Source organism: Halichoerus grypus, chromosome 4, assembly GCF_964656455.1.
Source record: "Halichoerus grypus chromosome 4, mHalGry1.hap1.1, whole genome shotgun sequence".
Taxonomy (NCBI): Eukaryota; Metazoa; Chordata; class Mammalia; order Carnivora; family Phocidae; genus Halichoerus; species Halichoerus grypus.
The window spans coordinates 140,242,680-140,256,638 of record NC_135715.1 but is presented as its reverse complement, the minus strand read 5'-3'; the positions used below and the strand labels follow the sequence as shown (position 1 = coordinate 140,256,638).

Genomic DNA, 13,959 nt, shown 5'->3' with positions numbered 1-13,959 from the left:
ATTGGCATTGCCAGTTCTCATTGGATATCGTCTCCATTCCCACTACCTGAGGGAGGAGTCTCTCAATCCTCAAAACAGATAAAAGGGAGCAAACATCAGCAAAAAGCTGAACACACTACTCCTCCATCCATGTTATATTTGCTGACTGGTCACCTGATTTACTGAGTTTACCTTTTTCACGACATTTCAACCTGTTTTATATGTCCATAATGGCTTCTAAGCACTCCCTACTCCTTTTTTTTTTTCAGTCCTGGATAAGTAAAAGGGAATGGGGAGGTAATAACAGAACTCCAAGAAAATGAGATAAAGGGGGCTTTCTGAAATATTTCCCGAGTATACGTGCATACACACTAATTCCTGTGTCGAAAGAACAACACAAATAAACACATTTTGTAAAGGAAATGAGATGCTGATTGCCTGCTTTTTCCTTTTAAAGAAGAGTTTAATTTCTGTCTTGTAGTCAACTCACAACTCAGCAAATGTGTGTGGGAACAAATTTCCATTTACTTTATTTCCATGAACTTAAACCTGACGGTCAAAGGGACTCATGTACATTTCATCTCTGCTTGTGGTCAAGTACCAGGAGTTCCTGGGCAGTACTGGCCTAAGAGATTTCCCTGAGACAGAGCAAAGTAACTTAGCCAGAACCCTAAACCACCCGAAATAAATATCCAAACCAGCCGGCCTTCTGTCTTGTCTGCTTCAACACAAAAATGGATATCCTGAGGCCTAAAATCTACTTAAAGTAACAGGCACTACCCATTCAAAGGTAAATGAGTCGTTGGGACAAGAACTGCTGTTTGGGGATCGAGGCTGTTTCCTCCAGCTGTAAATTCTGATCAAATAATTAATGTTTGGGGTTAGCTAATATAGACAGAAAAGGACCTTATGATTTGAAATGCCTTTGTGGTTAAAGTTCTTTATTACCGTATAAAAGTATGATTCAATATCAAATTAACAGGAACATCCCTATAAATAGTTCAGCTTCCAACAATATACAGCCATCAAAGATGCAGAAAGAGACACTTTGTGATTGACTACAACCCACTGTGCTTGAAGGTACATCTGATTCTGATGGCAAGATTTCTCAACGTCAAAAGTTCCACCCGTGTAGATGGCACAGCACATTGCTCACTGAATCACTCTGGTGTCCGGATTGAGTCGGGGGCTAGTAGATGCACTCCAATCCCTATGGATGTCATTCAAAAAGAGGCCAAATCAATGAATCAGTTTTGCCTCCCAGGTACGAAAACAGTAAGATCAGGTGCTGGAACTCTGGGGTCATAAAATATCACTCTGAAATGACAACCTCAAGGTCTGGAAAGAATGATTCAAACCTCATCACTATGAAAATCAGATTTCCAAACTAAGAACAATGGACCATTCTGATTTTGGAAAAGTCTTCCTTCTTCATAGGCCGGTCTGGGAGGGGTCAGCTTAACCTCAGAAAACCATCATTTTCAAAACACACATATTTTATATAAAGTAATAAAAGGCCAAACAAGAATAAAGACTAACAGCGTGTTATGTGTAAAGTACATGGAAGTGACTTGATGAAAGGAGAGGAGAAGAAATTGACGCCTAAAGCAGGAAACTTGACAACAAAAGTCTATAGGTGCCACGCAGGTAACATAAATCTGTAAGGATGCTTGCATTAAATACTTAGGGAACGGTAAAGATTAGCAAACTTCAGTCCTTGGAATAGTAACAGGACCAGATTTTTAATCTTCCAAGAGAAGCCAGGTATCTTATTGTTCTGTGACGTTTCCAGATTGTCCAATGTTGGCAATTAATCCAATTTTAAAAAGGAAAATGTTTACAGGTTAAAAGCTTATAATCTAAAACTTGACCTATGGGCTGCTGTTTTGCAAGCTCTGCTCTAAAATGTAATTTTAAATAATGCAGTAATAAACAGAAAGCTTCTCACATAACTATGATTACACTAAATTATTGAGCCTTGGTTTCTGCTCTACCAAGTGGAACCAGTCCACGCAAGGAAAGGGTAGGAACGGTATCAGAAGATTTGGGGTGTTTCCCAAATTACAGATGTCTAAATTATTGCCACCACCACCCCTGTGCCCCGGGGCAAATAAGAGTTTGAGTAGAGGACACATGGCTTGTGAGAGCCCCCAAGAACTCTACTGGTACACCCTCCACTCTGGGCGTCACTGATCTCAAGAAAGTAGAAAGCTTTGTATAACTGGGAGGAACGTGTCCAAATTGTGAAGACCAAAGTCACTGAGCCTAAGATATCATATAGCCTATGAGAAGTGGCTCTGAAAATAATAACCGCAAATAGCAAAGATGACAAGGAGCCCCCCCATAGTAAGCATTGTTGATACCATGTTAGTTATTTCAGTTTCTTGGGAAAAAAAGAAAATCAACTACTTGTTTTCTAAGAAAGACTATAAAAAATGGATGCATTTTGGGGCACCTGGGTGGCTCAGTCATTAAGCATCTGCCTTCGGCTCAGGTCATGATCCCAGGGTCCTGGGATTGAGCCCCGCATCGGGCTCCCTGCTCCGCGGGAAGCCTGCTTCTCCCTCTCCCACTCCCCCTGCTTGTGTTCCCTCTCTCGCTGTGTCTCTCTCTGTCAAATAAATAAATAAAATCTTTAAAAAAAAATGGATGCATTTTAAGAATGTGTGTATGCATGCATGCATGTGCATATATGTATATAATGCAAGCAGGGTTAACATTTCATATCTGTAGCTTTATTACTCTAGAAGGGAAGGGCGGTATCTTATTTCCACATGATGTCAGACTGCAGATAGAAAAAGGTTAACAAATATTTTGGCAGGTTTTTCTACTTCCTATCCTAAAAAAAAAAAAATCCGGTAGAACTTTTTATCAAGATGCCTAAACATAACCAGGATTATAATATATCACTTTTTGGTCTGATATACACATAAAAGAATATATAAAGAAACACCTTCCTGTGATTTGGTAATGTCTCACTAATCTTTTGCTGTTATTAAGCACTGCCTAATCTAATCCTGTTTCTGATCTTAAGCTTGTGTTCTCCTAACTCACCTTGTAACCAGGAGTCAAAGTCTTCCAGGTCAGTGTTAAGGTAAAAGCTCTTCAAAGTGGTTTATCCTCAGATGCCGGCAGCTTTTTCCCTGGGACTCAGTCTGTCTATTGACCCTACTGGGGTGATCTGGTCGATGACAGGTGTAGATCCTTGATTTCTTTCTCGTGCTGTTTTGTGGCAAGGGGTAGAACTGAAAAAGAGAGATTACACTCATAATAGTACAACTCCACAGAACTTTCATGAGTTTCTCAGGGGACTGCGGATGACCAATCAGAAAATTCCTTCCAATATACCTTTTGAGGAGAAAGTTCATAAGGGATGGTGTCTCAGATTTTTACCTCCTTCGCTCAGTCTTATGGAATCTCAAAGATGTAGCCACTGTACTCGTCAGCCATCAGGTATCATGCTGAGCATAACATTCATACCTTCATAATTATAACATTCATAATTGACATCTTACCCAGAGTCTGGAGTAGGAAAACTCTCAATTTATATAGCAAATATTTTCTAAAAGCGGATAAAGCAGATTTTCCAGAAATATGTTTAATCCTCCAATTAAATGTAAACTTTAGTATGTATGTATGTATTTAAGTAGGCTCCACACCCAGCACAGAGCCTAATGCAGGGCTTGAACTCATGACCATGAGCTCGAGACCTGAGCCAAGATCAAGAGTCAGATGCTTAACCGACTGAGCCACCCAGGTGTCCCTAAACCTTAGTTTTTAAAACCAGTAAGTATGAAGTGGTTTCACCACCTAAGCATATAAATGTACTATCACTGTGCCCTGATAAAGACTCATTAATAGTCTGTAATTTGCCATACAGAGTACATCGGCCAAACTCCTAGAACAATCCTCTAGCAGAAAGAGCTGACTATACTATCGAAGAATACAGTTTGCAACTTGGCATTATTTCTCAGAAGGCAAAGAATATTTTATGAGAAGATAAACTATGTTCACTTTAAACTTGGAGGAGGAGGAGAGAAGAGAAGAGAAGAGAAGAGAAGAGAAGAGAAGAGAAGAGAAGAGAAGAGAAGAGAAGGAAGAGAAAGAAAGACAAACCAGATAAGTACTCCAAAGTAGAAGCTAAATGATTTACTCTGATCCTGAAATGTGACAGCAGTTGTTTCCTTCAAGCCATAAACTTCTCTAGCAGGTTCATTTATTCACAAGGTAGCTTTAAAAATTACTCCCCAGGTTTGATGATTTTTCAAGCCTCTTTTTTCACTTGGTTTTAGTTTTTCTCTTTTTACTTATGGAAAAGTAAAAAAAAATTAATGCACACATACATATTCTGAAAGATGATGACTTCATAGAAGAACAAAAGATTGACGTCTGCTCAGGATCCTATGCTGTGATTGCTCCTGTAAGTACCATTTTTCTGGGAAAAAGGGGGGGCTGTTTTAGACCCCCCTACACCTCTACAAAAAATGGTTTTTTAAAATCTCTATGTTGTAAGACGATTCCATGCATCTTACAGGTCCTAAATAAAATTTAATTGATGACTGTGATGATGACCTAGAACTAAAGTCAGCGTCCATCAAGATTATTTTTGTATGCTCAGCACGATACCTGTTTACTTTCTGCCAACACCACTCAATCCATGCTCTTTAATCCCACATAATTATAGGCAGACTGAATATGGTCAGCTGCAGGAAATCCCCTCCCCACTCTTCTTTGCTCTTTTCTATGATGGACTCTGCAAGCTTTGGAAAAGGAGAGAACACTGAAAAAGGAAAAGAAAGAAGAAAAGTATGGCAAAGGGCCCCCTGTGCTACGCTGCGGGTTCTTTTCGCCCGCGCCCATTCCTCTTCCCTAGTCTAACTCACCATAACTTTTTAACCATCCTGAAAGGGCAAGTGGGAAAGTAAAAGAGAACAGATATCCGTGGGGGTAAAATCATGGTTTCCTCTCTGTTTCCCCCAGTCCAGCCCCAGAGGAGGGGAAGAAGGCAGGGGAATTTTGCTTGCCATACCTAAGGAATTCCCAGATTGTGCGGTGTTTTGTGGCCAGCCTATGCAAATCAGACCCTGGCCCAAGGAGCTTTTTTCCACTTCATTCATCTCTTTTCCCTTTGCCTATTCGTCCTTCAAAACCTAGCTCAAAATCACAACCCCCAATACCTTCACTGATCTTCTCTGCTAGAAAGAGGCAATCTATCGCACCTGATACTTTGGTCAATTCGACTGATATATACAACTGTCTTGGTCTTACCTCTTGCTTCCACCTCTTATCTCCCCTATCAGACTGCATTGAGTCTGAGAAGCAAGGACTGGACCTTAGTTCCCTGCACACAGTAAGTGTGAGTTAAAAGTGAAACTTACAATGCTTCTATTTATATGTATGTACTTCGTAAGAAATTAATCTATTGTTCCTTTTGCACAAAAGTATGTATTTTCACACAATGTGTATGCAATGTCACAGAATAAAGGTTTTGGCTTGTTCTGAGACTATAATGAATGTTCATACAGACATTCTGTGCAACCTTCAAAAAGCCAGCAACCACAATCAAGTGTAGTGCCTTCTATAACCTTCGGGGGAGGGGGGCTGATCACTCTGATTAAAAAATTAGCACTCTATCAATACGTGGTTCAGATATAATCAATCATCCCTGGTAGTTACTGAAGCCAGAAATATTAGGCATAATTATTTTAGTTCAGCTCCAAAAACTTGATTAGGACAGAAAGATTTATATCATCGCATTCAAATTCCAAATTTGCAGGTGGCTAATATATTGTTTTATTCAAAAACCAAGAAGTTTAACCAAGTGACAACAAAACTTTATTTAATTAAGAAACTGTACAGGGTTTTTTCCCTTACACATAAACCGTGTGCAGGGCAGAAGTCCAAAGGTATCAAGCTTATAAAGTTCAAGTCTGATTACTCCTTGTGACAAAACATATCGAAGATTAATTCTTAAAGCTCTTGTTAAAAATACACTCAGAGAAGGGAAGAGTTGTTTCTTTTTAAAACTATGACCAAAATTAATGCTTTTTAAAAAAAAAGTAAACCGCTTTTTATCAAAACACATGAAAGGAATCATGTTCTAATTTAACGATACATTCTGCAGACCAAAAAGCCTCCCCAACACATTCCACCTAAGCAATTAATAAATTAGAAAATGTAAAGGTTGGAAAGGCTGATTCAAACAAAGTCTTCTATACCAACGAGTACTCGGGTAGGAGTCTTTGCAGAATCTCATCAGGAAGTTTAGTGATTTGGCAAAGGTTCCTTCTGAATGGCTCATTCAGGAAGCAAATGATCCGTTATCTTTGCAACAGAATTTTTCCTGTAAGTTGTGCGACTAATCCTCCCACGGTCTGAATTTTGCCCACTATACACCATGTTCTTGTCCAGCACAGTTCCCACACATTCCACTCATTTCTTATTCAGGTCCTCAGAGCATATGATGTGTTCTACCAAACACTAGACTGTCTCGTGTAGCTACTAAGTTAATGCATAGAATGCAAAATGGAAACAAGATAAAGCGAGCTCCATCATTCTGTAACATATTAAAGATTCTTAGAATAGTAAAAACAGAAAGACCAGCAGAAGAGTATTTACACAAAGTTAGCAGCCTACATAGCAAAGTCCATTTCACAACAAAAATAAGAGATGAGACATTTTTGACTATTTTCTGTACATTAGGTGGCCCACTGTGCTGACTCAATGCCCACATCATTTTCACAAAGATTGGTCTTTATTTAAGGTTAAACATCTTAAATTGCTTTCCCAGAAAACTATAGCCTAAGACCTCTTCTCATTATCTTGTTTACTTTGTCTACTGTCTCCATTAAATATCTTAGTTAGTAAAAAGATTTTGCTATTTTGTTTTTTTTCACTGGCAACAAGGTTTAGACAAGAAACTGATTTTCCTCTTTTTACCTGTGATAATCCCAAATACAATGAGGATTTCTACACTGTGTCTAAAGCCCTGGAGAATAGATTTAGTGCTACAACCCAACAGTCTATGAAAACAGGCTGTTCCGGGGTAACTTCCTAACGATGAAAAACACGATCTGTAGGCACTTTCACCCAGCAACTACTGTGGTTTTCCTGTCAATAACTGAAGAGCTGATTTTTATCTTGGAAATTTATCTAATCTCATTAGTGCTACCATATATCAAATAAGTTAAAATTCACCAACTGATACAACAGAACAGAGTTTTCACATGTGCCATTAAGCATTGATTAATTTATCCACTCATCACTAAATCAATTGTGCAGCTATTATATGCAAACACTAAAACCAGACACTAAAGAAATATAGAAATGTAACAAACAATCAACAAAAACAAAGCTCCTTCCCTTAAGAAATTTAGAGTTTAGGGGCCCCTGGCTGGCTCAGTTGGAAGAGCATGTGACTCTTGATCTCAGGGTCATGAGTTCAAGCCCCATGTGGGGTGTAGAGATTACTTAAATAAATAAAACTTAAAAAAAAAAAAAAGAAGAAATTTAGAGCTTAGCCATAGATAACAGGATACAGTATGTGAATAATCTTTTTAAGTTACAAAAGCAGAAAATATATTACGGATATTCATGGCATGAAAATATTCATTCTAGCTTAGAATTTCTGAGGCAGGTGGAAAGCAGATGGGGGGAAATTGCTCAAAAGAGGAGGCAGCTGAAAGATGAGTAGATTCAGGCAAGAAATGGACACAAGCAGAGATGGATAAAGGACATTTCAAACAGTGAGGAAAAGTGTATGAAAATCAACAGATGAGAAAGCATAGACTATAGTCCCAGTACTTGAGTCTAGGGTACAAAAAAAAAAGGGGGGGGAGGGTGGGGCGGAAGAAAGGCAGAGAGGAGGTATGGAACATCTAAGATCTTCCACAAAGGCTTCTGTGGAAGGTCTTAAATGCTAGTAAAGGACTAGATTTCACTAGGTGGGCTGTAGAGAACAGGAGTTCAGTTCAGAGCAGCAGAATCATGTGATTATGCATCAATGGAGCCAATGCAGGAGAACAAATTTGAGGAAAGAGAACCCAGAGGCAAGAGAGGACCTCAGAAGACATTTAGCAGCCCCAAAAGGAAGGCGGAGCTACCTGGGAGAGCGGGCATCCAGGAGGGACACATGAGGAACTTATATTTGATAGAGCAAAATGTGATCCTATTTGGCATCACATATTTCTTGTCTTGGCAAAATAATGGGAAATAAAGCATAACCATTTTTTCAGAAACATGACTGAAGAAGTAATATATGGTCAACATGTTAATAAACTGAAATAATTTACTCGGCTCATTTTCTCAATCTGTTATATTTCTATAATTTAGGCCAATTTTCCCAGATTTTTTGTTTATTTATATCTAACTTGGTTTAAATTGACACGTATTTCTCTGAGGGTGGGGAAAGTGTTAGATTTTTCCAAATCCCAAAGGCCAAGCACAATTAAGGACCTGGCATCTATTAAGGATTCAAAGAAAATTTCTTTTTCCAAATTTAACAGTTTTGTCAACGCTGACAAAAATTCAGATGACTGATTATACAGGTAAAAATTCTGATTATTACTTAAAGGAGACTTCAATTTTATTATTCCCTTGACAATTTCCATTTTGTATCCAAAAAACAAATAATACAGAAGCTACTCAATGGTCCTATTATTCAGTTGAGTATAATTTTATTTAAAAATTCTAAAGCACTATATGGGGTGCCTGGGTGGCTCGGTTGGTTACACGGCCGACTCTTGATTTCGGCTCAGGTCATGATCTCGGGGTCCTGGGATGGAAGCCGCATTGGGCCCTGCGCTCAGCAGGGAGTCTGCTTCTGGATTCTCTCTCTCCCTCTGACCCTTCCCCCACTTGCTCACTCTCTCTGAAATAAATGGATAAATCTTTGAAAAACAACAACAACAACAACAACAACAAACAACCTCTAAAGCACTATAACTATGCCTTGGACATATCCTGATCCTCCAAAAGTAGTATGCTACAGAGAAAGAGTTCATACTTTCTCTGTGAAGGTCCAAATCAGTAAACATTTTAGGTTTTGTGAGTCATGCAGTTGCCACAGCTCTGCCATTGTAGCAGGACAGCAGCCAGAGGCAAGATGTAAATGAATGAACATGGCTATATTCCAACAAAACTCCCCTTACAAAAAAGTGGTGGATCGCATTCAGTCCTTGGACTATCGTTTGCTGACCCCTGCCTAGCAGATAGCCCAGCTGTGGCAACTTGGTGTGATTTTGTTGTTTCTTGTTCCCCCAATGTACATAACTGATGAACTGACCGAAAGAAAATTACTCTGAGAAAATGGGCTCCAAAGAAAATCTCTACTGCTAGAGTAGTGATTAAAAGGAAAAAAATGGAGAGGTTCTAAGGAAGCGATGCATTTAAGTAAACAAGAGAAGTTTGTGTAGATTAGAATAGATATGTGGTATGGTGAGCGCTGTGAATTGTGTAAGACTGATGAATCACAGACCTGTACCCCTGAAACAAATAATTCATTATATGTTAATTTAAAAAATCATAAAAAAAAAAGAATAGGAATGTAGAGTTTGGTGAAATCTCAGATCACCACTAAGAGAGTCCAGTGTATAGTCTAAGAGGAAATACGAAAATGTGACTCATGAAACCATTTCAGGAAGTGCTCCAACCAATGCCCAAAATGCTCATTCATTGGGAGAAAAAACTTCAGGGAAAGCGTAATCTATTAAATAAGAATATATTAAGAAATGCATGAATCCTAACAGAATATTCATGTGATGAGAAAGCCAGGGAATTTGGAAATTTATGGAAGTCTCAGATCATGCTTTCTTCATGAATTCTGATGATCATACTATATTTACTTCACAGAACCGGGGGGAAAGTAAGGAAATACTGTCATCAAAGCTTACCAATCTATATTTAAATCTATAAGACAGTTATGACAAAAACTATCTTAATTCACTATCATCGGCTCACTGATGCTCACCACTAATTCACCATGGAAGGTGACTGGGGTTCCGCACATGTAAAACGTGGCTCCTTCACAGAGGCGGCAGAGGATTAAGCAAGCTAACGCATGTAAAGTGTTCAGAACAGACCCAGCACACGGGAAACGCTTGAGTGTTGTGATGCTGCTGGGCTCCCCTGGGTCCCTTCTCCCAGGCCAGCCTTCCTGCTGCTCACCTGGTGCCCCCCCTTCCCCTAGGCTCCCCCAGTTAGGCCCTGTCTAACTCCTAACTCCGAGGGCTTCAGCCTACCCTTTGTTAGGGAGATGGCTAAGTCTCTCTCCAATGCTGACTTCTTTTCCAGATTGCATTTCCAACTGTCTGCTGGATGTTTCCATTGGAATGTATCATGGGCACCTGAAACTCAATGGGTCTAAAAATCGAGCCCCTTACATTCTACCCTTGCCCCTTTGTCTACCCTTGCCTCTTCTCGTCTTCAGCTTTTATTAGTGACATCATTCTCTACCCTTAAACCAAGCTAGAAAACTGCAGTTTCTCTCAGCCACTTCCCTTGCAACCTTCCCATGTAGCTCACCCCAAGTCCGCTCACTTCCATTTCCCGCGTTCCCTTTCCCTGACATCGCTCTTGGGTCAACTCGGCCTCTTCTGGCCTCGGTTATGTGCTCTGCCTCCTGACGCCTCTACTTCCTACCACTCTCCCCGACAGGCACCTTCGCTGCCATCAGAGTCCTCCTCTTTCTTAAAGCATGTATTTGACCATGTTATTTCTGATTCTCAGTTATTCTCTATGGCTTGGGGGAAAGGGGTCTATGGACCTAGAGGTGAGCATCAGAGCACCTGGGAACCCTCTGACACTGGATATAAAAATCTGTGAATCCTTGATCAAAACGAAAGTCACCGTCTGAGAGGACAATGTTAACTCCTCCGCAGGGTACAACCTACAGCCTTACACTGCATCTTAGTCACTCTGCTTGGCTTCCACCTGTTTCAGATACCCTGGACACCCTATTTTCCTCCAAACATGCACATTGAATGCCATCTCCCCTCTGAGCTTTTGCATGTGCTGTTCCCTCTTCCTGTGGTGCTCTTTTCTGCCTGTTGAACACCTGAACATCCTTGAAGTCCCGGCTCAGGTCTCAAATGTCACCACCAGGAAGCCTCGCCCAAATGTCCAACTATGTATGCGTGGGCAACAAAAGAGACGCTGAATAGATTTCTGGTGTCTGTATATCATAACATTGGTCCGAAATTTCTTTTCTTTTTTTAAAGATTTTATTTATTTATTTGACAGAGAGAAGGAGAGAGCACAAGCAAGGGGAGCGGCAGACAGAGGGAGAAGGAGTAGCAGGCTCCCATTGCAGTGCTCGATCCCAGGACCCTGGGATCATGACCCGAGCCAAAGGCAGACACTTAACCAACTGAGCCACCCAGGCGCCCCTGGTCTGAAATTTCTTAAATCAAAGCTTTCTGCTATACAAAATAAATAGCCTTAAATGTTTAGACACACATCATGTTTACTTAAGTCTAGGGACATTCTTACTGGTGTCCTTGGATTTTAATGAAATCAAAAGTAAAGATCCAGGACCCCAAGTGCTTACGTTCAAATCCTGGCTTAGCCAGTAACCAGTAATGGGACCTTGGGCCAATCACATAGCTTCTCAATTTCATAATCTATAAAGATGGAGATAGTAACAATACCTACTATTTAGGATTATTCTGAAAATTAAATAAGTTTATATGTATAGCACTTAAAGCTATGTAAGTGCTTGCTAGTATTATAATTATTTATTGAGATCAATGGCCAGGACTAGAGGTTCTGAGAGATAATCACAGAGTAAAACTAATTGACCTTGCCATATAAGCCTCAAGCTTTAGTCAACAGAGTTAATTAGCCAGAGAACACTAACAAAGATAGCCCTTTTCACTAATGTTTTTATCAATTGAAAAATGTTTCAAACCTATCTGATAAAATTCAGATTTTTTTCCTGTTAGCCTCCAATAGCTACAAATACCAGCTCAGAATATTTCCAAGGCACACCACGGGTAGACCAAAATAATTCCTTTCAATAGAAAAAAGACCAGCGCTGATCCTTTATGCGCGGCAAATCAATGAGCCACCTCACTGCTTACAAAGTGCCCAATATGAAGGGAAAATGCTAAGTAGGAAATTGGGAGGAAAGATAAAGGAGCTTAATGACTCATATTTCAAACAAACCAGCTTGTTTGCCAGAGAAATGGGGTATTAGGCATTTTAACGCCACCCACCTGGCCAAAAAAAAAAAAAAAAAAAAGAAAGAAAAAAAGCTATGAAATGTAGATCCTATCATCATTGAACCTAAGGAGGAATCAAAATAAGGGCACGCCGCAGTGATGCAGCTGACTTCCACCTCAGTGATAGGATTATGTGATATATTTAGCACTGCCTCTGTGGAAAATTTCCAGCCCAAAAAATCCATTTTGACCCATACCACTTGAACTGTGTAACAATATTTTTGTATTTTCCCACAAACTGCCAAAAGGAATACTTGACTTTCTACTAATAATCATACTTAATAATCAGACTGTAAAGTAACACACTTGTGTTAGAATTTGAAATGAAGAAAAGAGAGAATAAACCCCAATTCCATATCCTAGCGTTCAAGGTCCCCGTGACCCAACTCCAACTAACTTTCCAACTTTATCTTCCACAAAGGGCTTCTTGAAATCTTCAACCAAACAGAACTCCTAGCAATTCCCCCAGACGTACCGACTCTTCACCCACTGTGTGTGTTTTCTCTAACTAAAACGGTCTTCCCCTTACACCTCGAAGATCTCAATCCCGTCCTTCCTTTACACCCTGTGTGGGTGACAGGGAGCTGTTTCCTAGAAGGAATTCTCCAGGTTCTTAACTTTCACAATCCTTGTTCAGTACCTCATGGACTTTCCTCAGCCCATCTTGATCAGAGTTCTTGAGACACATGTCTTTTCTTCCCCAAACTGGATGCTCTTTGAGGGCAATGCCCACATCTGCCTCATCCTCAGAAGCCTGACCGCACCATGGGCACACCTTTACATGGCAGGTCCTCATACCTTCTTCTAAAGTGCTCGAAAGCTCGCTGTGACTGGTTATTGAAACCAAATGGACAGGAACAGACCAATGTTGAAGGAAGAAAGGCTTCAGTTTAAAAGATATGCGGCAAGGCTTGTTTTCTCATGAAGTTGAGAGATGAGAATTTGAATGCTACTCCTAGGGTGAAGAAACTGCCATTACATTTACCATCCAGTGCCTCACCAGCAACAACTAACAGTGGTGCATTAAAAGCTTCCCTTCTACTCATGTAGAAGTGTAGGGCGTATTAGACATGATGACTGAAATGATCATTATATACACAGGTCTTGAGAGCTCTTTAACCAAAGCCCAGAGGCGACCAGTATTTTGAGTCTGTAGCAGAGGAAACACAGGATCAGCCATCTTATGATAGTGTACTTTCATTATCATAAGATAATGATAACCAGTCACAGCGAGCTTTCGAACACTTTAGAAGAAGGTATGAGGACCTGCCATGTAGAGGTGTGCTTTCAAGTTAGAGAAATCATAACATGGCTGATCCTGTGTTTCCTCTGCTACAGACTCAAAATACTGGTCGCCTCTGGGCTTTGGTTAAAGAGCTCTCAAGACCTGTGTATATAACGATCATTTCAGTCATCATGTCTAATACGCCCTACGCTCTAAATATGCAAGGACCAAAATGCAAAAATCATAGAATCTGATACATAACAGAACTCCCAAATGCCAAGAGAAGGAAACAGTAACCAAAGAACCCCAAAACCCCGGCAGTCTGATACTGCCTGGGCAGAGGTTCACAAGTCCTAACAGGCCACTTGGATGGCATTCATTCAAACGTTTATTGGATCACAAGGGAGAGGCTGACTTCACTCTGGGGTGATGCCGCAGGGCTGTGCCGATCCATATGTTCTCGCCAGACCACTGGACAGCTGCCTACTGTCTGCAGTCCTACGTTCACAGAGGACATTGCTCTGCCTACTCAGTTTA

At 40.3% G+C, this 13,959-nt stretch overlaps 1 protein-coding gene across 5 annotated transcripts in view; it reads right to left on the bottom strand.

Moving 5' to 3' along the window:
- The window catches only part of OSBPL6 (oxysterol binding protein like 6), a 201,215-nt gene that overhangs the window by 105,448 nt on the left and 81,808 nt on the right, over positions 1–13,959 (bottom strand). For 3 of the 5 annotated variants that reach the window (XM_036099144.2, XM_036099150.2, XM_036099154.2), the window contains exon 2: positions 3,034–3,224. The gene's annotated coding sequence lies outside the window, so the exon portion shown is untranslated. Of the gene's footprint in view, positions 1–1,063; positions 1,190–3,033; positions 3,244–13,959 lie in introns of all 5 variants that reach the window. The other 2 variants (XM_036099143.2, XM_036099142.2) reach the window with 2 other exon arrangements.